The sequence below is a fragment of the Rana temporaria genome, chromosome 5 (assembly GCF_905171775.1).
Source record: "Rana temporaria chromosome 5, aRanTem1.1, whole genome shotgun sequence".
In the NCBI taxonomy this organism is placed as follows: domain Eukaryota; kingdom Metazoa; phylum Chordata; class Amphibia; order Anura; family Ranidae; genus Rana; species Rana temporaria.
In genome coordinates, this window is record NC_053493.1 from 228,764,831 (window position 1) to 228,791,497 (window position 26,667).

Sequence of the window (26,667 nt, forward strand, 5' to 3'; positions counted from 1 at the left end):
CCCATAATCTTCTATTGCCGGGGGCCCCATGAGTTGTCAGTCCACCCCTGCTCTCCAGTCACATCTAAACAATTAAACCTTAAGATTCATATATGGAATAAAGATTACTGGTTCAAGGCTTCAGTTTGTTACCCAGGCATTTCTGTAGCTCACTAGTTCACCTCTCCCTTTTATTACTAATATTTAAATCTGGGAACCTCTTCTGCCTGCCTGTTTTAAACAAAAAAAGGAGTAATCCCAAACGCACCCACTGCATTACCAGGATATATGAGTCTTAAATTGTCAGGACAGTTTTAATTAGAAGGATTGGGCAAAAAGAACCAACACTGGCAGGTGTTTTACGTAAAAAAAGGTAGAGACTGCAGATAATAAAGCAGTGCAAAACTTTCCAGAGACAGGGCATATCCAATGGGCAAGACTAGGATAAAATGTACTAGAGACACTATGCATAGGTAGGTTTTCTACTACAAGAATTAAAAAACTACAGATGATAAAGAGGTGTAAAATAATTCAGAGACAGAACAGTTTAATAAACAAGACTAGGATGTAATATACTGTACTACGGACAGTGCATAGGCAGGTATTTTACTACAAACATTAAAGTATCACAAATGATAAAACTATGTACAATTGTTTTAGAAACACAGAGCATGCTTAACCAGTCTTTGCTTGCTTTGCAGAAGCCACCCCAGCACCTCCTAATACTCACCTGAGCCCCATCTCTTTCCAGTGATGTCTCCCGCTGCTGTCAATCAAAGTCAGTTAGCCAATCAGGAGAGAGATGGGCAATGCCAATTGGGGGCTCCATGTCTGGAGGGAGGGGCCAGGAGAGCCGAACAGGGACCTGAGAAGAAGAGGATCTGGCTACTCTGTTTAAAACCATTTCACAGAGCAGGTACATATAGTGTGTAGGGATGAGCCAAACACACCCAGGTTCGGTTCACAGCAGAAAATGCAAAAAGGCGAAACATTTGTTTGAACACCGTTAACCACTTCCCGGCCGAGCAGTGGTTCTGTTATCCTGACTGGTTGTCATACGATGTTCAGCAGGATAAAATGCCGGCGTGTACCCTTGAGGGCATGCAGCGCGGCCATCAGATCTGCCATGTGTCAGTCTGACACACTGCATCTCCGATCATGGAAAGGAGTCTAATCACAGCTGATCATCGTGTAAATGACATTCCTCATATCATGCTGTCAGGGAGAGCAAATCGGCGTCTCTCCCTGTCAGAGGGGGGGGGGGTCTGTGCTGTTAATCAGCACATTGATTATTAGCACAGCCCCCATCAGATGTGCCCATCAGCTGCCAATCAGTGCCCATCAGCTGCCAGTCAGTGCCCCATCAATAACGTCGGTCAGTGCTAATCAAAGTGGCAATCAGTGCCCACGACAGTGCCAATCAGACCCCAACCCATTGCATATCAGAGTCCATCACAGTGCCAATCAGTAATACCTGTCAGTACCTCATCATCAGTGCTGCCCAACAGTGCCATCTATTAGTGTCCATCAGTGCCCCCTGCCAGTGCCAATTAGTGCCCCCTGTCAGTGCCCATCAGTGCTGCTTATCAGTGCCCATCAATTCTACATATCAGTGCCTCCTCATCAGTGCCCATCAGTACCCATTATCAGTGCCAACTCATTAGTCACCATCAGTGCCGCCTCATTATTGCCCATCAGTGAAGGTGAAAAAAGTGATCAAATACCACCAATAAGACAGCTCTATTTGCGGGAAGAAAATGATAAAAATGTTAAGAGCTGTCAGCGCAAAAAGGCTGCGAAGCAGAATTTTTCCATTTTTTTTGGTCCATTGCCACTGCGATTGAAGATGGATTTGTGGGACACTTTTTTTTTCTTCAATAAAGGAGTTGTCCAAAACTGTTTCCTGTCATTTTTACTTTTTTGACACTTTTTTTGTGCATGAGTAGGGGTACAATGTACCCAATACCCATTCACATAGGGGGGCTTGTTAAAGGGGGCTTCCAGATTCTAACAAAGCCCCCCGCCCACAGACCCCCACAACCACCGGACAAGGGTTGTGGGGATGAGGCACAATTTTGTTCCTAAAAAGGAAACACTGCAGGGGCACCAATAAGACCCACAGAAGGGGCTCCCAGGCTATAACACATTTAGCAGCCTAAGTGCTGGGACTTTGTGCTGGGAGAGGCTCAACTCAGATGGCCACTGAACTGAGGCAGAGTAGGGGACATAGTACGGCTTACTCTTCACTGGTGCTTTGAGGTATGAGTAAAAAAAGAAGAATGGGGTGGGGCCTAACTAGGCCTTTCATTTATGCTATTCAGTGGTCCTGAGGGAGTGGACAGAGTCGGAGCTCTATCACTAGTATGCTGCCATGGTGGTGTCAGGAAAACAGGATTCAAGAACTTCAAGCAAAATGCTAAACACATAGGGGTTTATTTACTAAAATTGGAAAGTGCAAAATCTGGTGCAGCTGTGCATAGTAGCCAATCAGCTTCTTCAATAAAGCTCTGACAAAAAAAATAACTGAAAAGCGGATTGGTTTTTATGCAGAGCTGCACCAGATTTTTCACTCCCCAGTTTTAATAAATCAACCCCACAGCTGTCACAATGTTTACAAATATGTTAGTAACATATATAATATAACATAATATTAAACATCTTTAGGGCTAAGGCGCCTTTTACACGGGCTGATGTTTTGCCGCAGATAAAAGCATGTTTATGTTTTGCTGGAATTCAAGACTCCAGGCACAGCGGTCAGCTGCATTTGTACAGTGCTTTTAGCTGCGGTTGTGTTTAGCCGCGGCACGATATTGAACGGGGACCCGACTTGGATCCCTGCGAATACCAAGCACTGTGTCTGGTATGAATCTTGAGGGGAACTCCACGCCAAATTTCAAATAAAAAAACGGCATGTGTTCCCCCTACAGGAGCATACCAGGCCCTTGAGTCTGCTATGGATTTTAAGGGGAACACCGTACGCCGAACCGCCATCTGATTCTCTTCCGCCGGGGGGGGGGGCGCTTTCTTCATTACCCAGAGCATGAGCATGATGGGACATAAGAGGCCTATATAAATTGGTGCGAGCCGCGCACACTGCATTACAGCGGGAGGAAGCAACATGTCAACATCGAAGAAGAGAGGCAGAAGGCGACAGAAGCCCGGGAGGGGGCCGCGCTAAAAGAGCAGCATCATAATGGCCAGGCATCCATCACCGCTGAAACCATGGGCTAATGCCGAGAAAAAAACATATATTTATATAAAAACATAAATGTAAGAATAAAATATATTTAGTTTCATTAGGTGACCAAATAAGGAACACCCACCAGTAACCAAGACTAAGTGAAGGTCATTGTAAACAAATCATCCAATATATAGATTGTCTTTGTTTCTAGGTATTTAAAATAAATAAAGGATTTAACCAAGCTAATGAGGTATCAAGTCCCAATGATAGTAATTGGGAAACAAAGAAGTAACCCACCCATGGCGGTAGTCTACCCCATATACACCACATCGAGCTCACATTCCGCCAGTAGCATAAACTACCAAATTGGCTGAACAATGCCGTTGAATTGGCTAAAAAGCAACGACAAATGCTGACATTAATCATAGGAATAGCCTTATACCGGTAAAGTTATGATATTCAAAAAAAAGGAAAAAAAGATCAAAACTCAATCGTAAGGAATAAACAAAAAATTAACAATAATATTACATGCAAAATTAATTGCATGAAATACATGAATGTGTAATGGTCAGAAAGCCCAAGTAGTGAACTAAGCATTTGAAATAAAACAATTAACGTCCACCTCTATGTTTAGGCCGAAGGGAGTATAACATTTCAGTTTGTAAACCCAAGACATTTCCAACTTAGAAATAGATCTAACAAGGTGGCTCCCTCTCCAATGGGGACTGTACTTATCTATCCCAAGGAAGATAGTGTTTTTCGGGTTTCTATTGTGCGCCGTTAAATAGTGCTTCGAAACAGAATGTTTAGTATAGCCCAAACGTATATTGTTGATATGCTCGTTTAACCGAACCTGTAAGGGGCGCTTGGTCCTGCCCACATACTGAAGCCCGCATGGGCACTGCAGCATGTAAACTACCCCAGTAGTAGAGCACGTAATAAACGGTTTTATAGCATAACTCTTCGAAGTACATGTTGAATTGAAGGTAGTAGTTCTCCTGGAGTTACAGCCATTAAGGGAACAGACCTGACATTTGCCACATTTATAGTAGCCCGTGAGGCCCGAGAAAAACCTTGAATCCATACTAGGTGGATTCAAGATATTAGGAGCCAATTTATCTTTCAGTGAGGGTGCCCCTCTAAACACCACCTGTGGTCTGTCAGGTAATAGACTTCCCAGGATTTTATCGTTTTTGAGAATATGGCAGTTTTTTACAACTAGATTTTTCACATTCGCATGTTGGCATGAATAGTTAGTAATAAAAGGATTGCGAAAACCGTTATTATTCTCCCTATCTGTTCTGACAGTTAGAAGGTCGTCTCTATTCACTTCCTGTACCTCTGCCATAGTATCACACAAGAATGCACTAGAGTAGCCTTTTTCTAGAAAACGCTGAGTAAGAACATCTGATTGTTCCAAAAAAGTGGCATCCTCAGTGCAATTGCGTTTTAATCTAAGATACTGGCTTTTGGGCACAGATTTTAGCCAAGATGTATGATGACAGCTGTTCTTAGGAATGAAAGCATTCCTGTCCGTGGCCTTAAAAAACGTTGCGGTAACAAAGGCACCATTATTGACAGAAATTGTCAGGTCAAGAAAATTAACTTTCTCCCGGCTTACCTCTCGACTCAAATGGATACCCCGACTATTAATATTTAAGGCATCCATAAATTGTATCAAGTCAATCTCGGCACCATCCCATAGGAGGAGGATGTCGTCTATGTACCTGGCCCACAGAAGAATCTGGGGCCTAGTGTGGACACAGACGACATCCTCCTCCCACTTGGCCATAAAGAGGTTCGCCAAACTGGGGGCATATTTAGCCCCCATGGCGACACCTCTATCTTGTCTGTAAAACTGGCCATTGAACCAGAAATAGTTATGGGAGGCCGCGTATTCAAGCAACTCCATAATGTACATAACCTGTCTGTTAGGCAAACCTGAATCCCTTTCCAAAAAATGTGATACTGCCTCCAAACCCAATTGGTGCGGGATTACAGTATACAATGAGGTAACGTCTGCGTTACCATCCAAAGATTCGCAGTCGGAGTAAGATCCTTGAGCAGATTGATAATATGCCTCGTATCTTTGACATAAGATGGCATTTTTCGTACCAAAGGCTGTAGGTAGAAATCTATATACTTGCCCACCCGGGAGGTGATGCAATCTATACCACTGACTATAGGCCGTCCCGGGGGGCAAGAAAGGTTTTTATGAACCTTTGGCAGGTAATAGATGATAGGGGTCCGAGGGGACTCTGGAATCAGAAAGGCCTTTTCCTTTTTGTTCAGAATGTGTAACACAGAGCCCTTATCAACCAACTTAACCAATCTCTTTTTATATTTGTTACCAGGATCAAGAGTGAGAGGGGTATATGTGTCAGTGTCCGCTAATATGCGGTACATTTCTTTCATATAATCCTCTTTGTTGAGGACCACAATCCCCCCACCTTTGTCCGCTGGGCGGACAATAACATTTTTATTAGCACAAAGGGACTGAATTCCTGAATCTAAAATTTGTTTATTCCTTACATTCTTAACTTGGAGAGCTTCCAAGTCTTTTAAAACAAGATCTCTGAAAACCTTCAGAGAGGGTGCCAGATGGCCTGGTGGATTATAGGTAGAAGCGTTGGATAAACTAGAGTGGACATAGTTATGGGTAAGGGTTCTTGAGGGGTTGAAAGGGCTTGTAGCTATATAACGCTGAACGTTCAGCTTCCGGACATATTTATGTATGTCCATGTATGTGGCGAATTTGTTCAGATTCTTAGGAGGAGCATACTTAAGTCCTTTATCCAACACGGCAATTTCTGGGCCAGTTAAGGAATGGGCACTGAGATTGAAAATGCCCTTACCTACTACTTTCTCGGTCTTTTGGGACTGTACTCGCCACCCCCCTCTAGTCCCTCTTTTAGTTCTCCCAGTCTTTTTAGGCCTTGTCCTACACGGGGAAAAACCCATTGACCTTGCCCTTGACCTTCCACTTGTAAATCCTCAAATGAGTACAATCCCCCACTTGCACCCATGTCACCATAGGTCGCCAGTGGGTTCTGATAGGTCCCAACATCCGTATCGACCACATTACTCAAGGGCAGGAAACTGTTCTGAGTCAGCACATTAAATCCTGTTTCATAGTCCCCTGTGTAATGAACCACATCGTTCTCTTTATAAGAAGGAGGTGGGTTATAATTGGGTACCCTATTATGAATATTTCCCAGATAATCCTGGTATTGATTACCCGAATAATTAGCAATCATATGATTACCAGGCGTAGATGGTCTATACTGTCCACCTCTCCCTCGAATGGTGGGGACTCCCTGGCGCGGGTATGATCCGCCCCGCGGGCGGAAACCAGGAGGGGGAAAAGGTATACCTCTCTGTCCTCCTCCATTCCCTCCCACATTAGTGTAAGGCACAAAAGGTCGTTTACTCTTCTTAGAGGGCCCACCTGGGGTACCTCCATTTTTAGATCTAACCTGAGGGCCACTTGTAGTGGGGGGTATCCTATGGTACTGCCCCCACTGGTTTGACCTGTATGAGGAGGAATAGTGTCCATGGAGGGATTGGACACACCCTGTTCTTCTGCCAAAAGTTTCTTTTGCCAGTCAAAGATAAGGACTGAATGATAGTCTGCAATATCCCTGTTATATTTCTTTTTCTTTTTATTTTTTTGTTCTTTTTCCTCTTTTTCTAGCACTTTAAGCAGATTTTTAGATTTCTCTAAGTACTCCTCAGATGACATAAAGGGAACCAATTTTTCTTTAATTAATTTGATTTCATCATCCAATCTCTTGAGTTTGCTAGTTTTACGCTCACCCAAGAACTTCAGGAGATTTAAACCAGCATCATTGAAATATTTAAACCAGCCGGTGAGGTCTGTTTCTCCCTTTTGAGGGGCAATCTCCCACCGGAGACTCCTGGGGACTATTTGTTGTTTCAGATATGTATCTAAAAACACTATGTCCCATTGGGTGTGTATTTCCGAAACAGTGAGGTTCTTCAACCTCATAAAAAGTCCCCCCAGATCTGCATCTCCCTCTTTAAAAGCTTCGAAAACACCCTCTATGTTGACAACACGGTTTGCTCTGAATTCAAAAATATCCATCAGTGCAATAATACCCAAATCAATGAGTGAAAAAACAGCTGCAATAATAAGTATAAGAATCAATATGTGGGAAAAAAAATATTGCGCTTGTTAAACAGTGACAAAGAAAAAAACAAATGAGAAGCAGCGATCAAAAAGTGTTATACTACACTGTCAAATATGCAAAAAAGAAGAGATCGCGCTAAATAAGTGACAAGTGAACAAAAAAGTGACATAAAGTTCAATAAATCAAATGTCCCGCCACAAAGGCAAGTAATTGAATCTCCCAGGTGATAAACTCAATCCACAAGGAAAAGTGCTGGACAGAATTCCTCCTCATACAGGTCAAACCAGTGGGGGCAGTACCATAGGATACCCCCCCACTACAAGTGGCCCTCAGGTTAGATCTAAAAATGGAGGTACCCCAGGTGGGCCCTCTAAGAAGAGTAAACGACCTTTTGTGCCTTACACTAATGTGGGAGGGAATGGAGGAGGACAGAGAGGTATACCTTTTCCCCCTCCTGGTTTCCGCCCGCGGGGCGGATCATACCCGCGCCAGGGAGTCCCCACCATTCGAGGGAGAGGTGGACAGTATAGACCATCTACGCCTGGTAATCATATGATTGCTAATTATTCGGGTAATCAATACCAGGATTATCTGGGAAATATTCATAATAGGGTACCCCCCCCCCGGAGCTGCGGTGGCTCAACGCGATTGGCACTGTGCTGACAAGCCATTCACCTCTGCAGCTAGAGGTTCGGATCCCGGTCTCGGCTTCATGTGAATTGAGTTTGGTGGTCTCAGCCCGGCTCCCGGTGGGTGTGCTGTGCAAGGTAAGCCTGTGCTTAGTACGCCCACCCCCCTCCCACAAAAACCACCACACCTACACACACACTCTAAATTGGGTTAACACACGCACTTTGACCATGTGGTCTCTAAAAGAGAGGCGAAGGACTAATGGGGCTGGTTGAGCGGGCTAATCCTCTCACTCCCTTATAGGGAGTCCCTCTGCCCCGTTGGGCTTCAAAGCGGAGCAGGTAGGGCGGGTTGTGTGGGAGGACCCCCTCACACACCCGCCATTGCCACCCGGGGCATGGAGAAAGATGGCAGATTGCCTCTGGGGGAGGCCTGCCTACTCTCAACTCTTGCAGTCCGGCTCCTCTCTCGAGTACACGCACAAAATACACTTTAAAAAAAAAAAAAAAAAAATAATAGGGTACCCAATTATAACCCACCTCCTTCTTATAAAGAGAACGATGTGGTTCATTACACAGGGGACTATGAAACAGGATTTAATGTGCTGACTCAGAACAGTTTCCTGCCCTTGAGTAATGTGGTCGATACGGATGTTGGGACCTATCAGAACCCACTGGCGACCTATGGTGACATGGGTGCAAGTGGGGGATTGTACTCATTTGAGGATTTACAAGTGGAAGGTCAAGGGCAAGGTCAATGGGTTTTTCCCCGTGTAGGACAAGGCCTAAAAAGACTGGGAGAACTAAAAGAGGGACTAGAGGGGGGTGGCGAGTACAGTCCCAAAAGACCGAGAAAGTAGTAGGTAAGGGCATTTTCAATCTCAGTGCCCATTCCTTAACTGGCCCAGAAATTGCCGTGTTGGATAAAGGACTTAAGTATGCTCCTCCTAAGAATCTGAACAAATTCGCCACATACATGGACATACATAAATATGTCCGGAAGCTGAACGTTCAGCGTTATATAGCTACAAGCCCTTTCAACCCCTCAAGAACCCTTACCCATAACTATGTCCACTCTAGTTTATCCAACGCTTCTACCTATAATCCACCAGGCCATCTGGCACCCTCTCTGAAGGTTTTCAGAGATCTTGTTTTAAAAGACTTGGAAGCTCTCCAAGTTAAGAATGTAAGGAATAAACAAATTTTAGATTCAGGAATTCAGTCCCTTTGTGCTAATAAAAATGTTATTGTCCGCCCAGCGGACAAAGGTGGGGGGATTGTGGTCCTCAACAAAGAGGATTATATGAAAGAAATGTACCGCATATTAGCGGACACTGACACATATACCCCTCTCACTCTTGATCCTGGTAACAAATATAAAAAGAGATTGGTTAAGTTGGTTGATAAGGGCTCTGTGTTACACATTCTGAACAAAAAGGAAAAGGCCTTTCTGATTCCAGAGTCCCCTCGGACCCCTATCATCTATTACCTGCCAAAGGTTCATAAAAACCTTTCTTGCCCCCCGGGACGGCCTATAGTCAGTGGTATAGATTCCATCACCTCCCGGGTGGGCAAGTATATAGATTTCTACCTACAGCCTTTGGTACGAAAAATGCCATCTTATGTCAAAGATACGAGGCATATTATCAATCTGCTCAAGGATCTTACTCCGACTGCGAATCTTTGGATGGTAACGGCAGACGTTACCTCATTGTATACTGTAATCCCGCACCAATTGGGTTTGGAGGCAGTATCAAATTTTTTGGAAAGGGATTCAGGTTTGCCTAACAGACAGGTTATGTACATTATGGAGTTGCTTGAATACGCGGCCTCCCATAACTATTTCTGGTTCAATGGCCAGTTTTACAGACAAGATAGAGGTGTCGCCATGGGGGCTAAATATGCCCCCAGTTTGGCGAACCTCTTTATGGCCAAGTGGGAGGAGGATGTCGTCTGTGTCCACACTAGGCCCCAGATTCTTCTGTGGGCCAGGTACATAGACGACATCCTCCTCCTATGGGATGGTGCAGAGATTGACTTGATACAATTTATGGATGCCTTAAATATTAATAGTCAGGGTATCCATTTGAGTCGAGAGGTAAGCCGGGAGAAAGTTAATTTTCTTGACCTGACAATTTCTGTCAATAATGGTGCCTTTGTTACCGCAACGTTTTTTAAGGCCACGGACAGGAATGCTTTCATTCCTAAGAACAGCTGTCATCATACATCTTGGCTAAAATCTGTGCCCAAAAGCCAGTATCTTAGATTAAAACGCAATTGCACTGAGGATGCCACTTTTTTGGAACAATCAGATGTTCTTACTCAGCGTTTTCTAGAAAAAGGCTACTCTAGTGCATTCTTGTGTGATACTATGGCAGAGGTACAGGAAGTGAATAGAGACGACCTTCTAACTGTCAGAACAGATAGGGAGAATAATAACGGTTTTCGCAATCCTTTTATTACTAACTATTCATGCCAACATGCGAATGTGAAAAATCTAGTTGTAAAAAACTGCCATATTCTCAAAAACGATAAAATCCTGGGAAGTCTATTACCTGACAGACCACAGGTGGTGTTTAGAGGGGCACCCTCACTGAAAGATAAATTGGCTCCTAATATCTTGAATCCACCTAGTATGGATTCAAGGTTTTTCTCGGGCCTCACGGGCTACTATAAATGTGGCAAATGTCAGGTCTGTTCCCTTAATGGCTGTAACTCCAGGAGAACTACTACCTTCAATTCAACATGTACTTCGAAGAGTTATGCTATAAAACCGTTTATTACGTGCTCTACTACTGGGGTAGTTTACATGCTGCAGTGCCCATGCGGGCTTCAGTATGTGGGCAGGACCAAGCGCCCCTTACAGGTTCGGTTAAACGAGCATATCAACAATATACGTTTGGGCTATACTAAACATTCTGTTTCGAAGCACTATTTAACGGCGCACAATAGAAACCCGAAAAACACTATCTTCCTTGGGATAGATAAGTACAGTCCCCATTGGAGAGGGAGCCACCTTGTTAGATCTATTTCTAAGTTGGAAATGTCTTGGGTTTACAAACTGAAATGTTATACTCCCTTCGGCCTAAACATAGAGGTGGACGTTAATTGTTTTATTTCAAATGCTTAGTTCACTACTTGGGCTTTCTGACCATTACACATTCATGTATTTCATGCAATTAATTTTGCATGTAATATTATTGTTAATTTTTTGTTTATTCCTTACGATTGAGTTTTGATCTTTTTTTCCTTTTTTTTGAATATCATAACTTTACCGGTATAAGGCTATTCCTATGATTAATGTCAGCATTTGTCGTTGCTTTTTAGCCAATTCAACGGCATTGTTCAGCCAATTTGGTAGTTTATGCTACTGGCGGAATGTGAGCTCGATGTGGTGTATATGGGGTAGACTACCGCCATGGGTGGGTTACTTCTTTGTTTCCCAATTACTATCATTGGGACTTGATACCTCATTAGCTTGGTTAAATCCTTTATTTATTTTAAATACCTAGAAACAAAGACAATCTATATATTGGATGATTTGTTTACAATGACCTTCACTTAGTCTTGGTTACTGGTGGGTGTTCCTTATTTGGTCACCTAATGAAACTAAATATATTTTATTCTTACATTTATGTTTTTATATAAATATATGTTTTTTTCTCGGCATTAGCCCATGGTTTCAGCGGTGATGGATGCCTGGCCATTATGATGCTGTCCTTAGGGGGCAAAAAAAAATAAAAAATTTTTATGTATACTTTTTAGATTATGGATTAAGCGCTTATGTTACACTGGATACTGTGGCATCTTGATGCGTGCCTGGTGGGCATGTTTAATATGCTGTTAGCCGAGTGTCAGGTATGGTCTGTTTGTCTATAAGATATGACCATATTTCAGTTCATGACCGCTGATTCTTAGTTTATATTATTATATTTAATTTTAATTTTCATTTCTGACGGGATAAGTTTATTATGTCAAAATTTTAATGGTTCCGGTTTGCATGTATATAACTCTCCGCGATTATTGTCATGGCCTTGTATTTATATCAATATGACCCTGACCTCTGATCTTTGAGATCTTAATTTATAATATTGTGGATGTGGCGCCTGGCTTCTAGTCAGCGTCTTTTTGTCTGTCTGCCTTTGAGTGCAGGCAAAGCTGTTTGTCATCCTATTGCAGTTTCCCTTTTCACATTGCCTTTTTATTACTGGGCTTTCCCCTAGTTAAGATGTCCGTTATGTCTTCAGATGCCTCACCACATCGAGGCTACATCCGCCATCTATTGTATTTATGCGGTGACTCAGAGCGCCGCCTGTATCCCGTGACCACGTCCGTTTGCGACGAAACGTTGGGAGGCGACGTGCTGACGTCACCGCGTATTGTTTTACCTGATACAGGCTGTGTATCGAGCGGGCCGGCTCATATTTTATTCGCTATACCTACATTGACATGTAAGTGTGATTTTACTAATTTGATAATAAATCCAGACGTTATTACGCTATGTGGAGTTTTTCTGCTTCTTTATACCCTTGGATGTCCCATCGAGAGATGCATCTCTAGAGATTGGGGACCAGGACTTCACCGCTGTTTGCTGTTTATTGCTGCCTTTAGGATATCCATCCATGCCTCTTATGCGCAGTTTGATCTCTCTTAAACCAGAGATCAATTAGATTCGGTAAGAGGCTTTATTATCGTTGGTGGAGGTTCTTTCTGTCCAGCACTTTTCCTTGTGGATTGAGTTTATCACCTGGGAGATTCAATTACTTGCCTTTGTGGCGGGACATTTGATTTATTGAACTTTATGTCACTTTTTTGTTCACTTGTCACTTATTTAGCGCGATCTCTTCTTTTTCCCTTATTAAAGAGGGCTCCCAGATTCCGATAAGCTCCCCTCCCGCATACCCTGAAAACCAACGGCCAGGGTTGTCGGGAAGAGGCCCTCATCAACATGGGGACAGGTGCTTTGGGGTAGGGGGAGTCACAGGGCATGACTCCCCATGGTCAGACAATGGTCTGATGGACCATTTTCATCGGTCAAAACCGATCGTGTGTGGGCCCCATAGGTTATTTAACTATCGGTTAAAAAAAAGACAACTTGCTTTAAATTTAACCAATGGATTCCTAACAGATGGGAAAAAAGCAATCGTTAGTAGGCACAACCATCGGTTAAAAATCCATGCATGCTCAGAATCAAGTCGGCACATTGAACTTTGTTTTTTCAGCACGTCGCTGTGTTTTACGTCACCGCGTTCTGACACTATAGTTTTTTTAACCGATGGTGTGTAGGCACGATGGACCATCAGTCAGCTTCATCGATTAACCGATGAAAGCGGTCCATCGATCCGTTCTCATCGGATGGACCGATCGTGTGTACGCGGCATTAAAGTATTCCAAAATGTTGCACTGCTTTTAAATCACTAGGCTGAACTCAATAGGTGATAGCCTGTACTGGTGTTGGACAGCATATATCCCAGGAATTCAGAGACATGAAAAATACATTTGGAAAGTTTTACAAATAGAGAGTCCTGTCAGAGTTTTGACAGAATTGTACGGACATTATTATTAATATCATTATAATACAGGATTTATATAGCGCCAACAGTTTGCGCAGCACTTTACAACATGAGGGCAGACAGTTACAATACAATTCAATACAGACTGAATAAGAGGGCCCTGCTCGTTAGAGCCTACAATCTAGAAGGGGGGTCAAGAGAAACAAAAGGTAATAACTGTGGGGGAGGAACTGATGGATCATAATGATCACTGAAAGAGGAAAAGCAAATGGGCATGTCATCCAAATACACAAGAACAAACTAGCCCTGATGCTCACAAAAGATGTAATTCACAAATTTCTGGAAGACAGCTGGTGCATTACGCAGGCAAAACAGCATGACAAGGTATTCCTAGTGACCGAGTATTAAAATATGTCTCGCACTCCTCACCCTCCCATGTACAAATCAAATTGTGAGCTCCCTGATAATCCAATTTGGTGAAAAATGTTGCTCCCTGGATGTGACTAAAGAGCTCAGTAATGAGCGGTAGGGGATACTTGTTAGGTATAGTGATTTTGTTTAAGCCACAAGTAGTTCATACAGGGCTGTAAAAAAATAAACCTGCTCCTGCAATTCTCAAAATTTTCCTGAATATAGGTTTTCATGCCATGGGTTTCTGGTAGTGACAGAGGTTAAGTTCAGCCTTTAGGAGGGGTAATGTTAGGCTACCTGTACATTGGACAAACATATGGCAGATGAGGAAATGGCCTTTTCAGAGAACACGTCAGTAATTTGTTGGTTTTAATGCAGTTCTGGTGGCAGGTCTGGGGCAGGTCTGGGGCCAGGACATAATCTCCCTTGTATCCTAATCTATGTATGGGTTATAGAATTTAATCCAGGGATAACCTAATAAGGGTATATGTAGGAGATGTTGTCTCCCAATATCATTCCCCAGTGGTCAGAGTAATAGGAATAGTACAAAGGGTGACCAGGACCATGGATAAGGGCGAGATATCAACCGCTAAAACTGAAAAGGGGCTGTGCACATTAGTCAAGGGTATTTGTAGGCAGTGTGCAATGAAATTGTTAGAATTTAAGAAGGCTGGGAGGTAATGGGAGAACATGACAGAATTAGACTATTGGCTTTTCCCGGGTTATTGGGGCAGCTGGCTTTAAAGTGGCCCTGGCCACCACAATATAAGCAGTCTGGGATTTCCTTGGAGATAGTTGGCCAGATTCACGTACGGCGGCTTAAAGTTGTGCGGGCGTAGCGTATGTAATTTACATTACGCCGCCGCAAGTTAGAGAGGCAAGTGCTGTTTTCACAAAGCACTTGCGTCCTAAGTTACAACGGCGTATCGTAAATGTGCTGGCGTAAGCGCGCCTAATTCAAACTGTGAAGAGGTGGGCGTGTTTTATGTAAATAAAGCATAACCCCACGTTAATGACGTTTTGAACAAACAGCGCATGCACCGTCCGTGGACGTATCCCAGTGCGCATGCTCCAAATCACGTCGCAAATAGTCAATGCTTTCGATGTGAACGTAACCTACGCCCAGCCCTATTCTGAATCGACTTACGCTAATGCCGCAAACGACGTGAAATTCGACGGCGGTTCCGACGTCCATACTTAACATTGGCTGCGCCATCTTTTTGGTGGTTTATCTTTACGCCTGAAAACGCCTTACGTAAACGGCGTATCTTTACTGTGACGGGTGAGCGTACGTTTGTGAATAGGCGTATCTTGCTGATTTACATATTCTAGGCGTAAATCAGCGTACACGCCTCTAACGGCCAGCGTAAATAGACAGCTAAGATACGACGGCGTAGGAAGACTTACGCCGCTCGTATCTTAGCAACGTTTAAACTTATCTCAGTTTGAGCATACGCTTAAATGTAGGACGGCGCGGATTCAGAGTTACAACGGCATATCTACTGATACGCCGGCGTAACTATACCTGAATCTGCCTAAGTGTGTTCAGAGTGATGTGCAGCATTAGTTTTCTGCCACACATATAGCCAGATTCACGTACGGCGGCTTAAAGTTATGCGGGCGTATGTAATTTACGTTACACCGCCGCAAGTTATAGAGGCAAGTGCTGTATTCACAAAGCACTTGCGTCCTAAGTTACGGTGGCGTATCGTAAATGTGCCGGCGTAAGCGCGCCTAATTCAAATTGTGAAGAGGTGGGCGTGTTTTATGTAAATAAAGCATGACCCCACGTAAATGATGTTTTGAACGAACGGCACATGCGCCGTCCGTGGACGTATCCCAGTGCGCATGCTCCAAATTACGCTGCAAAGACTCATTGGTTTCGACGTGAACGTAAATTACGCCCAGCCCCATTCACGGACGACTTACACAAACGACGTAAAAATTGAAAAATTTTACGTAGTTCCGACGTCCATACTTAACATTGGCTGCGCCATCTTTTTGGTGGTTTATCTTTACGCCTGAAAACGCCTTACGTAAACGGCGTATCTTTACTGCGACGGCCGTGCGTACGTTGGTGAATAGGTGTATCTCACTGATTTACATATTCTAGGTGTAAATCAGCGTACACGCCCCTAGCGGCCACTGTAAATAGACAGCTAAGATACGACGGCGTAAGAAGACTTATGCCGCTCGTATCTTAGCAACATTTAAGCGTATCCCAGTTTGAGAATACGCTTAAATATACAACGGCGCAGATTCGGAGTTACGACGGCATATCTACTGATACACCGTCATATCTCTACCTGAATCTGGCTAATAGTGTTTTTCTTTTAGGCCAAAAAGTAAAATTTTGGTCTCCTCTGACCAGAGCACCTTCTTCCACATGTTTGCTGTGTCCCCCACATGGTCTCTAACAAACTGCAAGCAGGACTTCTTATTTCTTTCTTTCAACAATGGCTTTCTTCTTGCCACTTTAGTTTAGGTGGACGGCCATGTCTTGGTAGGTTTGCAGTTGTGCCATACTCTTTCTATTTTCGGATGATGAATTGAACAATGCTCTGTGAGATGTTTGGAATATAAGCTTGGAATATTTTTTTATAACCTTAAGCAGGCCATACATGGTCGAATTTCGAACAAATTTCCTTTTCAAAATCAGAAAGTTGTTTTTTTGGGGATCCGATGATGCCACCATTGATTTTCAAAATTCGGCCGACCAAGCCTTCATGTTGCTACAGAAAATAATTTCCGTTGCCAGGAATCTTCTTTTCTCTCTGGGAATTTTCTTTTCTTGCACATGTGCTTTTTTTTCTATTACATTTCTCGCACAATTCTCCCATCATTGATTAGAAAATTGTTTGTTTTTCAAAAAAATTTCAACATGTCCGATTCCTCAAATTTGATTGCTGCACACAAATCGGCTGTTGCTGCAGCCCACTAACGGTGCGAAAATCCCTTCGAAATTCGAACCGTGTATGGCCGGCTTAATCCTGCTTTAAACATCTCCACAACTTTATCCCTGACCTGTCTGGTGTGTTCATTGGCCTTCATGATGCTGCTTATTCACTAAGGTTCTCTAGCAAATCTCTGAGGGTTTTGCAGAACAGCTGTATTTATACTGAGATTAAATTACACACAGGTGTACACTATTTACCAATTAGGTGACTTCTGAAGGCAATTTGTTCTACTAGATTTTAGTTAGAGGTAGCAGAGTAAAGGGGCTGCATACAAATGCACACAGCACTTTTCAGATATTTATTTATAAAAAAAATGGAAAACCATTATCATGTTCCTTCCACTTTACAATTATGTGCGACTTTGTGTTGGTCTATCACATAAAATCCCAATAAAATACATTTACGTTTTTGGTTGTAACATGACAAAATGTGGAAAATTAAGGGGTCCTTTTCAAGGCACTGTACATCTATAAATAGTCTTTGACTTCTAATATAAAGTATGTGTTCTAAAAAGCATGTGGATGCTTTTTTATAATGTCCTGAATGATTTTGGAGGTGCTAAGTGATACTAAGATGAATTAAGGGGAGGTAGTGATCATAGGCTGGGGCAGGAGGTTTAATGGTTAGAGATTTGGAGTAGGTAGGATTTCTTGATAGAGGTGTGGTTCAGGCAGTCATGAGCTAGTGATGGTTTGTAAGAGGTTTTGGGTCATATCAGAGAACTGAATGAGAACTGAATAACTATTAGAGTTCATTTAAAAAGTTGTTTTTGATCCTACAATAATTGTAATTATTCATACATTTACAACTGTGTTTACATTTACCAATTGCTGTGTTACATGTACCAGTTATATCAGTACAACATATTAATTCAATAAGACAACACAGGTACCATACAATTCAAAGTGCCAAAATATAATTACTTTTAAACCTGACCCTGACTCTGGTAATCTGAAAAATTAAGTTGGCACTTTTGGGGAAAATTACTTAATTTTGAGGTATACCTGAGATTCTTGCGATTTGTTCTATAGTTGCTTTGATTTGCTTTGTTTTGAGTCCTATTGACTTAAATACAGAAAAAAAAAATGTATAAGTGCAAAAGACTAGAACAGTGAATTTGAATTCACCATAAAACAAAGCAAATGCAGATATAAATGCATAATATCCAAATTAAAATTCAATCATTGTAATTCAACTCTTTCCAAACAGCTGCATGTGTTATTGTTTTCCAGCCTCTATCACCACAACCACATAGCGGGTCCTTATTTACTAAAGGAAATAAACAAGCGTGTGGAAACATTCATTCATAATCCCTGAACTAAACTAGGAAATTGCACACTGATGTTAGTTTAATATGTTAATCTTAAATTTGTCAAGCATCTAAATTATGCTGCTTTTCTGTTTTGCTACATTTAGTACACTAACCATGCACATGTCAGCATTTTACCTTAAAAAAAAAAAAAACAATGAATGCAACTAGCTTTAAGAAATTAAACTGAGAAAAAAGCAAATGTAAGAAAAATAAACTACACTAATGATGCGAAACCCGATCAGAGACGCAAAGGGCTGGCAAACGGAACATGAGCGCATAAACGCACACTCTATGAGGTTGATGTCTGAAGTGAGAGAGAAAAAAAAAAAGGAAAAAAAAAAAAAAAAAATTAAACTGGTTGTAAACCATTACCCAATGAATGGACTATCCTAAGATGATAAACAGAAATGAAACAAATCTTCCTAAAGTTGGATCTGTCTATCTGCAGTCCTCTCTTCTCTACACCTGTTCAAAGTGTTGAATTTATAAGCTTCTCTGACAGTTCAGGAAAAAGGAGGTGGAGAGCTGAAGTTACACTCTGTAGAGCTCAGTCAGGAGTGCTCTGAGAGATGATTGGAGGGGAGAGACATGCCCCTTTACACAGCTCACATGAACAGAGCTGAGGCTTGCAATCTGCTGGAGGTCCATCCCCTGTCACTATTTTTCTCTTGGTGTCAGTTAAAATTGTTAGAAGTGATTCATGCTGATAACAAAGGAACAAAGCTCAAATGTGATATGGTCCAGACATATTTAGACAGAACCCACGGATCCTAAAATAATTGAGCTCTGAAACTTCAAAGCCACTGTATCAATTTTTTAGGGACTCATTAATGACGGGAATAGTACCACTGGATTTGCGCAGGGCAAACGTGGTGCCTATATTTAAAAAAGGAACAAGGTCTTTACCAAGTAACTATAGTCCTGTTAGTTCAACTTCTAAAGTTGGGAAGATACTGGAGTGTTTAATAAAATACCACATAGATGGGTTCTTGCTGGAAAAAAACAATTTAACTGCTTGCCGACCAGCCCCTGCAGTTATACGGTGGCAGGTCAGCTCTGCTGGGCGAGAGCTTGTAGCTATACGTCATCTCACCGAGCAGCCAATAGGGGCACGCGCACCACCGGAGGCCCGCACGCGTGCTCCCCGCTCGCTCCTGATTCACGCGCGCGTGCCCGGCGGGCGCGATCGCCGCCGGGCACCCGCGATCGTTCGTTACAGAGCGAGAACCAGGAGCTGTGTATGTAAACACACAGCTCCCGGTCCTGTCAGGGGAGAAATGCCTGGCTGTCTGTTCATACAATGTATGAACAGCGATCAGTCATTTCCCCTAGTGAGTCCACCCCCGTACAGTTAGAACACACCCAGGGAACATACTTAACCCCTTCCCCGCCCCTAGTGTTAACCCCTTCCCTGCCGGTGGTATTTTTATAGTAATCAATGCATTTTTATAGCACTGATCACTATAAAAATGCCAATGGTCCCAAAAATGTGTCAAAAGTGTCCGAAGTGTCCGCCATAATGTTGCAGTACCGAAAAAATTGCTGATTGCCGCCATTACTAGTAAAAATAAAAAATATTCATAAAAATGCCATAAAACTACCCCCTATTTTGTAAACACTAACTTTTTCGCAAACCAATCAATAAACGCTTATTGTTATTTTAGTTTACGAAACATATGTAGAAGAATACATATCGGCCTAAACTGAGGAAACAAATAGTTTTTTTATATATTTTTGGGGGATATTTATTATGGTAAAAAGTAAATAATATTCTTTTTTTTTCAAAATTGTCGCTCTATTTTTGTTTAGAGCGCAAAAACTAAAAACCGCAGAGGTGATCAAATACCACCAAAAGAAATCTCTATTTCTGGGGGAAAAAAGGACTCCAATTTTGTTTGGGAGCCACGTTGCGCGACCGCGCAATTGTCCGTTAAAGCGACGCAGTGCCGAATCGCAAAAAGTGCAATATGGTCCAGGGCTTAAGTGGTTAAGCAGCACACAGCATTGATTCATGAAAGACAGAAGTTGTCAGACAAACCTAATTTATTTTTATGAAGAGGTATGTAAAACCTTGGACAGAGGCGTGGCAGTGGACGTGTATACTTGGATTTTGCAAAAATGTTCGCTACAGTTCCACACAGGCGGCTCATGTGTAAGGTAAAGTCTACAGGATTGGAAATATCAGTTTGGATAGTAAGTGGTGTACCCCAAGGTTCAGTGTTGGGACCCTTACTTTTTAATACATTTATAAATGATATTGGATCTGAGATCAAAAGTAACATTTCTGTCTTTGCAGATGACACCAAGCTATGCAGTGGAATAACGTCCTTACATAATGGGCCAGATTCACAAAGGTTAGCGGATCTTTAGATCCGTGTAACCTATGTGTTTTAAGATCCGCCCTCGCAAGTTTGTGAGGAAAGTGTCAAATTCACAACACACTTACCTCCAAACTTGCGACGGCGGATCCTAACTCCCCCGGCGGAATTCTAATTCCGCGGCTGGGGGAGTGTACTATTTAAATCAGGCGCGCTCCCGCGCCGATTTAAATACGCATGCGCCGTCCGGGGAATTTCCCGGCGTGCATTGCTCCCACTGACGTCAATAGGACGTCAGTGGTTGCGACGTGAGCGGGACTTGCGACGCGCGTGTTCGTGAATCAGCGTACGCAAACGACGTAGGAAATTTCAAATTCAACGCGGGAACGACGGCCATACTTAACAATACTTACCCCTGCTTTTAGCAGGGGTAAGTATACGACGGGTACCGCGCTACGGAAACAACGTAAGAACACAGCGTCGGGTCCGCGTACGTTCGTGAATTTCGCGTATCTCGCTGATTTACATATTATTCAGTGTAAATCAGCGGGAACGCCCCCGGCGCCATTTTTAAATCAAAAAAAAGATCCGACAGTGTAACACAGTGTGACACTGTCGGATCTCAGCCCTATCTATGCGTAACTGGTTCTATGAATCAGGTGCATAGATAGGACCAGTAAAAATCAGAGATACGATGGTGTATCTGTAGATACACCGTCGTATCTCTTTGTGAATCTGGCCCAATGTCTCCAATTTACAAGCCGACCTCAATGCTCTGTCTAATTGGGCGACTAAGTGGCAGATGAGGTTTAATGTTGATCAATTTTAAGTTATGCACTTGGGGGCTAAGAATATGCATGCATCATACATGCTAGGGGGAGTACAACTGGAGATAACCGTAATTGAAAAGGATCTGGGGGTTTTGGTAGATCATAAGCTCCATAATGGCATGCAATGCCAAGCTGCGGTTTACAAAGCAAGCAAAGTCCTTTCTATAGAGAGATCTATCATTTTGCCCCTGTTCAAATCATTAGTAAGACCTCATCTGGGATATGCACTTCAGTTTTGGGCACCAGTTCTCAAAAAGGATATTGAGGAACTGGAGAAAGTGCAGAGAAGGGCAACCAAACTGATAAGAGGCAACCAAACTGATGGAGGAGCTCAGCTATGAGGAAAGATTAGAGGAACTGAATGTATTCACTCTTGAGAAGAGGAGGATAAAGGGGGGGATATGATCAACATGTGAAAATATATAAGGGGTCCATATAGTGAACTTGATGTTGAGTTATTCACTTTACGGTCAACACAGGACAAGGGGGCACTCTTTACATCTAGGGGGAAAGAGATTTATTTCCAAATACGTAAAGATTTCTTCACAGTAAGAGCTGTGAAAATGTGGAACAGACTCCCTCCAAAGGTGGTTCTGACCAGCTCAGTAGATTGCTTTAAGAAAGGTCTGGTTACTTTCCTAAATGTATATACCGTATTTATTGGGGTATTGCGTGCTCCGGTGTATAGAGCGCACCCCTAAAGTGGACCCGCATTCCTGTGGAAAAAATATTTTTGTACTTACAGTTTTGGTGTCTTGCGCGGCGTCCCTCGGCGGCCTCGTCGGGTCCGGCATCTGTCTGCGGCTTCGGGTATCCTCTTCGTCGGGTCCGGCGTCCTTCTGCGGCATCCTCCCCGCTTGTTTCCCGCTTTCCCGCGCCGAGTTTGAATACTGCGCCGGCATATACCGAGCGCAGTACACTCGTGTATAGTCGGGCAGGCTCGGCTACTCTCGCGCTCACGTCCTGTACGTCCAGGACGTGAGCGCGAGAGGAGCCGAGCCTGCCCGACTATACATGAATGTACTGCGCTCGGTATATGCCGGCGCAGTACACTCGTGTATAATCGGGTAGGTTCGGCTCCTCTCGCGCTCACGTCCTGTACGTCCAGGACGTGAGTGCGAGAGGAGCCGAGACTGGCCGACTATACACAAGTGTACTGCGCTCGGTATATGCCGGCACAGTATTCAAACTCGGCGCGGGAAAGCGGGTATCGGCGTATATCGCGCGCCCACGATTTTGCCCTGATTTTCAGGGCAAAAAAGTGCGCGGTATACGCTGATAAATACGGTAATATAACTGGGTACTAACAATTATAGGTGAAGTTGATACAGGAAAAATATGATTGCATCTCAGGTCGATCCGACAGGCATACGTCTTAGTACGCCGTCGGATCTTAGGTGCATTTTTTCCGCTGGCCGATAGGTGGAGTTTCCGTAGAATTCCGCGTTGAGTATGCAAATTAGCTAGTTACGGCAATCCAAGAACGTATGTCCGGCCGGCGCATTTTTTTACGTCGTTTGCGTTCGGCTTTTTCCGGCGTATAGTTAAACCTGCTATATGGTGGTGTACTCAATGTTAAGTATGGCCGTCGTTCCCGCGTCGAAATTTGCATTTTTTACATTGTTTGCGTAAGTCGTTCGCGAATAGGGATTTGCGTAGAATGACGTCACCGTCGGAAGAATTGGCTTGTTCCGGTTTAATTTAAAAAAAAACGTTGTTTGCGTCGGGTCACGACATATTTACATAAAACACGCCCCCATCACAGTCATTTGAATTCCGCGCCCTTACGCCGCCAAAGATACACTATGCCGCCGTAACTTACGGCGCAAATTCTTTGAGGATTCTAAAAAAATAAATAAGTTACGGCGGCGTAGTGTATCTTAGATACGCTGCGCCCGGCGGGAAGATGCGCCGCGCTATGTGGATCTGCCCCGTAGTGTCTGCAAAATAGGGGATATTTTTATCGCATTTTTATTATTATTATTTTTTTTAACTAATAATGGTGGCGATTCTTTTAATGTATACTGTTTCTTCCCGGTTTCTTACCATATATTTATAAGACTGCACTGTACTGTATCAGAGTCTTTATTACCATCTATTAATAAGACACTTCATTTACGTCCATATGATCGCACTAAATTATCCTTTAGTTTGTAATCCACCTGTGCTTTCTATTTTCATGCTATGAATATAATAATTTACAGCTTTCCTATTTGTTCTTTATATTTAATTATTTACAACGCTCTGAAATTTTAATATATAATGATCATAGCATTGTAGTTTCTGATACCGTATATCTGTTATCCAAAATACTCTTTTTATTGTACAACCCCATAAATGTATACATGCATTAATTGTATTTCATTTTACCTTCAATAAAAAATATTTGAATCAAAATAATGGTGGCGATCTGCAATTTTTATCATGACTGTGACATTATGTTGGACACATCGGACACTTTTCATACTATTTTGGGACCATTGTCATTTATACAGTGATCAGTGCTATAAAAATGCACTGATTACTGTGTAAATGAGACTGGCAGCAAAGGGGTTAACCACTAGGGGGCGAGGAAGGGGTTAAGTGTGTCCTAGGGTGTGATTTTAACTGTGGGGGTGGCTGGGCTACGAGTGACACAACAGTGATCACTGCTCCCAATGACAGGGAGCAGTCAGTGTCGGCTGGTGAAGTTTTCGGATGGGGGTGCAAGACCCCGCCTCTCCACAGAGTATATAGCCCCAGCATCACAGGACAGGGTATATAGCCCCAGCATCACAGGACAGAGTATATATCCCCAGCATCACAGGACAGAGTATAAAGCCCCAGCATCACAGAACAGAGTATACAGCCCCAGCATCACAGGACAGAGTATAGAGGCCCAGCATCACAAATCATGGTATATAGCGCAGCCATACAGATAAGCACAAATGATACACTAAATCAATGATCAGGTAGCAGCAGTAATAAGATGCTACAGACAACCTGAGGCCCTTTCACACTTGTGCAACTTGGGACTGCAAAGTCACATGACAAGTCATACCCCAAGATTTCCAATGAGTTAAATTCATATCTGTGCGACTTCACAGTAGTCCCTGTACTACTTGCGTCTGACTTTGATGCAACTTGAGGCAGAGACCTCAAGATTACACAGACATTGCTTCAAGTAGTGGCAAAAATCATGGTAAAATCACGTGACTTTCTAGTCACAAAAAGTGTGAAAGGGTCCTTAACGATTGTATTTTACTACCATGGGTACTTCGCCCGCGGTAGTAAAATCTGATCATTATTTCTGCACATGTGCTGTAAAGACTACGGACAAATCTGATGGCTAGCAATGTTAACTGTGAAGTTGGCCCATCAGAATGGAGTTCACCTGCACAAAAACCCGCTTTTCATTTAGGCTCCGTTTCCACTTGTGCAACTTGTCCTGTGACTTGGGACTTCAACGTTGCATGACAAGTCGTACCCCATGATTTCCAATGAGAACCATTCATATCTGTGTGACTTCAAGTCACAGCAACTTCAAAGTAGTCCCTGCTAGATATGTGCATTCCCGTTCGTACAAATGTTATTTTCGTACGAAAATGTTTATTTTCGTACCCGCAGAATAATGTGTACATACGAAAAAATTAAAGCACCAAAATACGAAAACGACGGGATTACAAATGAGCCGCATAACGAACAACCGCAAATACGAACGAACGATCTGACGAAAATACGACAAAATGAAAACGGCAAAGGAACGAAAATTACATCTATAACAAAAGATTTGCATTCTGTATCCTGTTTGAATCCCCTCTCTGCTCGTATCCTCAGCTGTATGTCCACATGACACCTACAACAAAAGATTTGCATTCTGTATTTTGTTTGAATCCCCTCTCTGTTCGTATCCTCAGCCGTATGTTCACACGACATCCACAACCAAACATTTGCATTCTGTATCCTGTTTGAATCCCCTCTCTGCTCGTATCCTCAGCCGTATGTTCACACAACATCCACAACAAAAGATTTGCACTCTGTATCTTGTTTGAATCCCTTCTCTGTTCGCACCCTCAGCCGTATGCTCACACGACATCCACAACAAAAGACCCGCACCCTGTATTTTGAATTCCTTTTTTCTGTTTGTATTTTGGATTCAACAGAATGCAAATCTTTTGCCACAGATGTCACACGAACACACGACCGAAAACACCAAAAGAAAAAGGACCCAAAACACAGAATGCAAATCCCTTGCCACAGATGTCATTTTCGTTTTTTTGAATAGGCAGTGAGTGTAGTTAGTGAAGCAGCTTCTCTTTTGTGCTGAGTAGTACAGTAAAGCCAAATAAACTTTTCTGTGGATTTTCATCTGAAGGGAGATCAGTTGGCCAGACTTTTGAACCCAAAAATGGTTTTCTGATAGAGTTTAAAAACGAACAAATTTTCTGAGAACGAACGGAAAACGATCGTTTTTATGTTTGTTGTTAAAAAAGTCTGACCAAGTGTATGGGGCTTAACAATAGTTAATATCGATGAGCCGCGTGTTGAAAGTGCTGCGAATCCCGCAATATATTTATGAAAGTACAAAATGACGAAAATCCTTTTTCTGTTCGTATCTTCAGTCGCATGCCCACATGACATCCACAACAAATTGTCATAGATGTCACACGAACACACGACCGAAAACACGAACAGAAGAAGGAATCCAAAACACAGAATGCAAATCATTGACGAAAATTCACGAAAATTATTGTCTAACAAGTAACGAACATGAATTAAACAGAATAACGAACCATCCCGCATGTACGAAAATAAAACGGTAACGAAAATACGAAACGATCGGAATACGAAAAAATCTCGTCGTACGAAAAAACGAACGGGAACGAACAGGAAAACGGGCGTCTTACGAAAAACGAACGGAAACGAACCTACGGAACGATACGAAACAGAACAAAAAAAAACGACCATAGACCTCCAGAATACACAGGCATTGCTTTAAGTCGCATCAAAATTGCGGCAGAACCATGCAACTTTCAAATTGCGTTAGCCTGAAAAACCTGAAAGTCGCAAGATTCTGCCACAATTTTTTGCTGCGATATTGCAGCGACTTGAAGCAATGCCTATGTATTCTGGAGCTCAAGTCACATGAAAGTGGAACAAAAGTAGTGCAGGGGCTACTTTGAAGTCACTGTGACTTGACTTTGCACAGTTATGAACGGTTCTCATTGGAAATCATTGGGTACGACTTGTCATGCAACTTTGCAGTCCCAAGTCGCAGGACAATTTGCACAAGTGGAAACGGAGCCTAAATGAAAAGCGGGTTTTTGTGCATGTGAACTGCATTCTGATGGGCCAACTTCACAGTTAACATTGCTAGCCATCAGATTTGTTTAAACCTAGGCTCAGG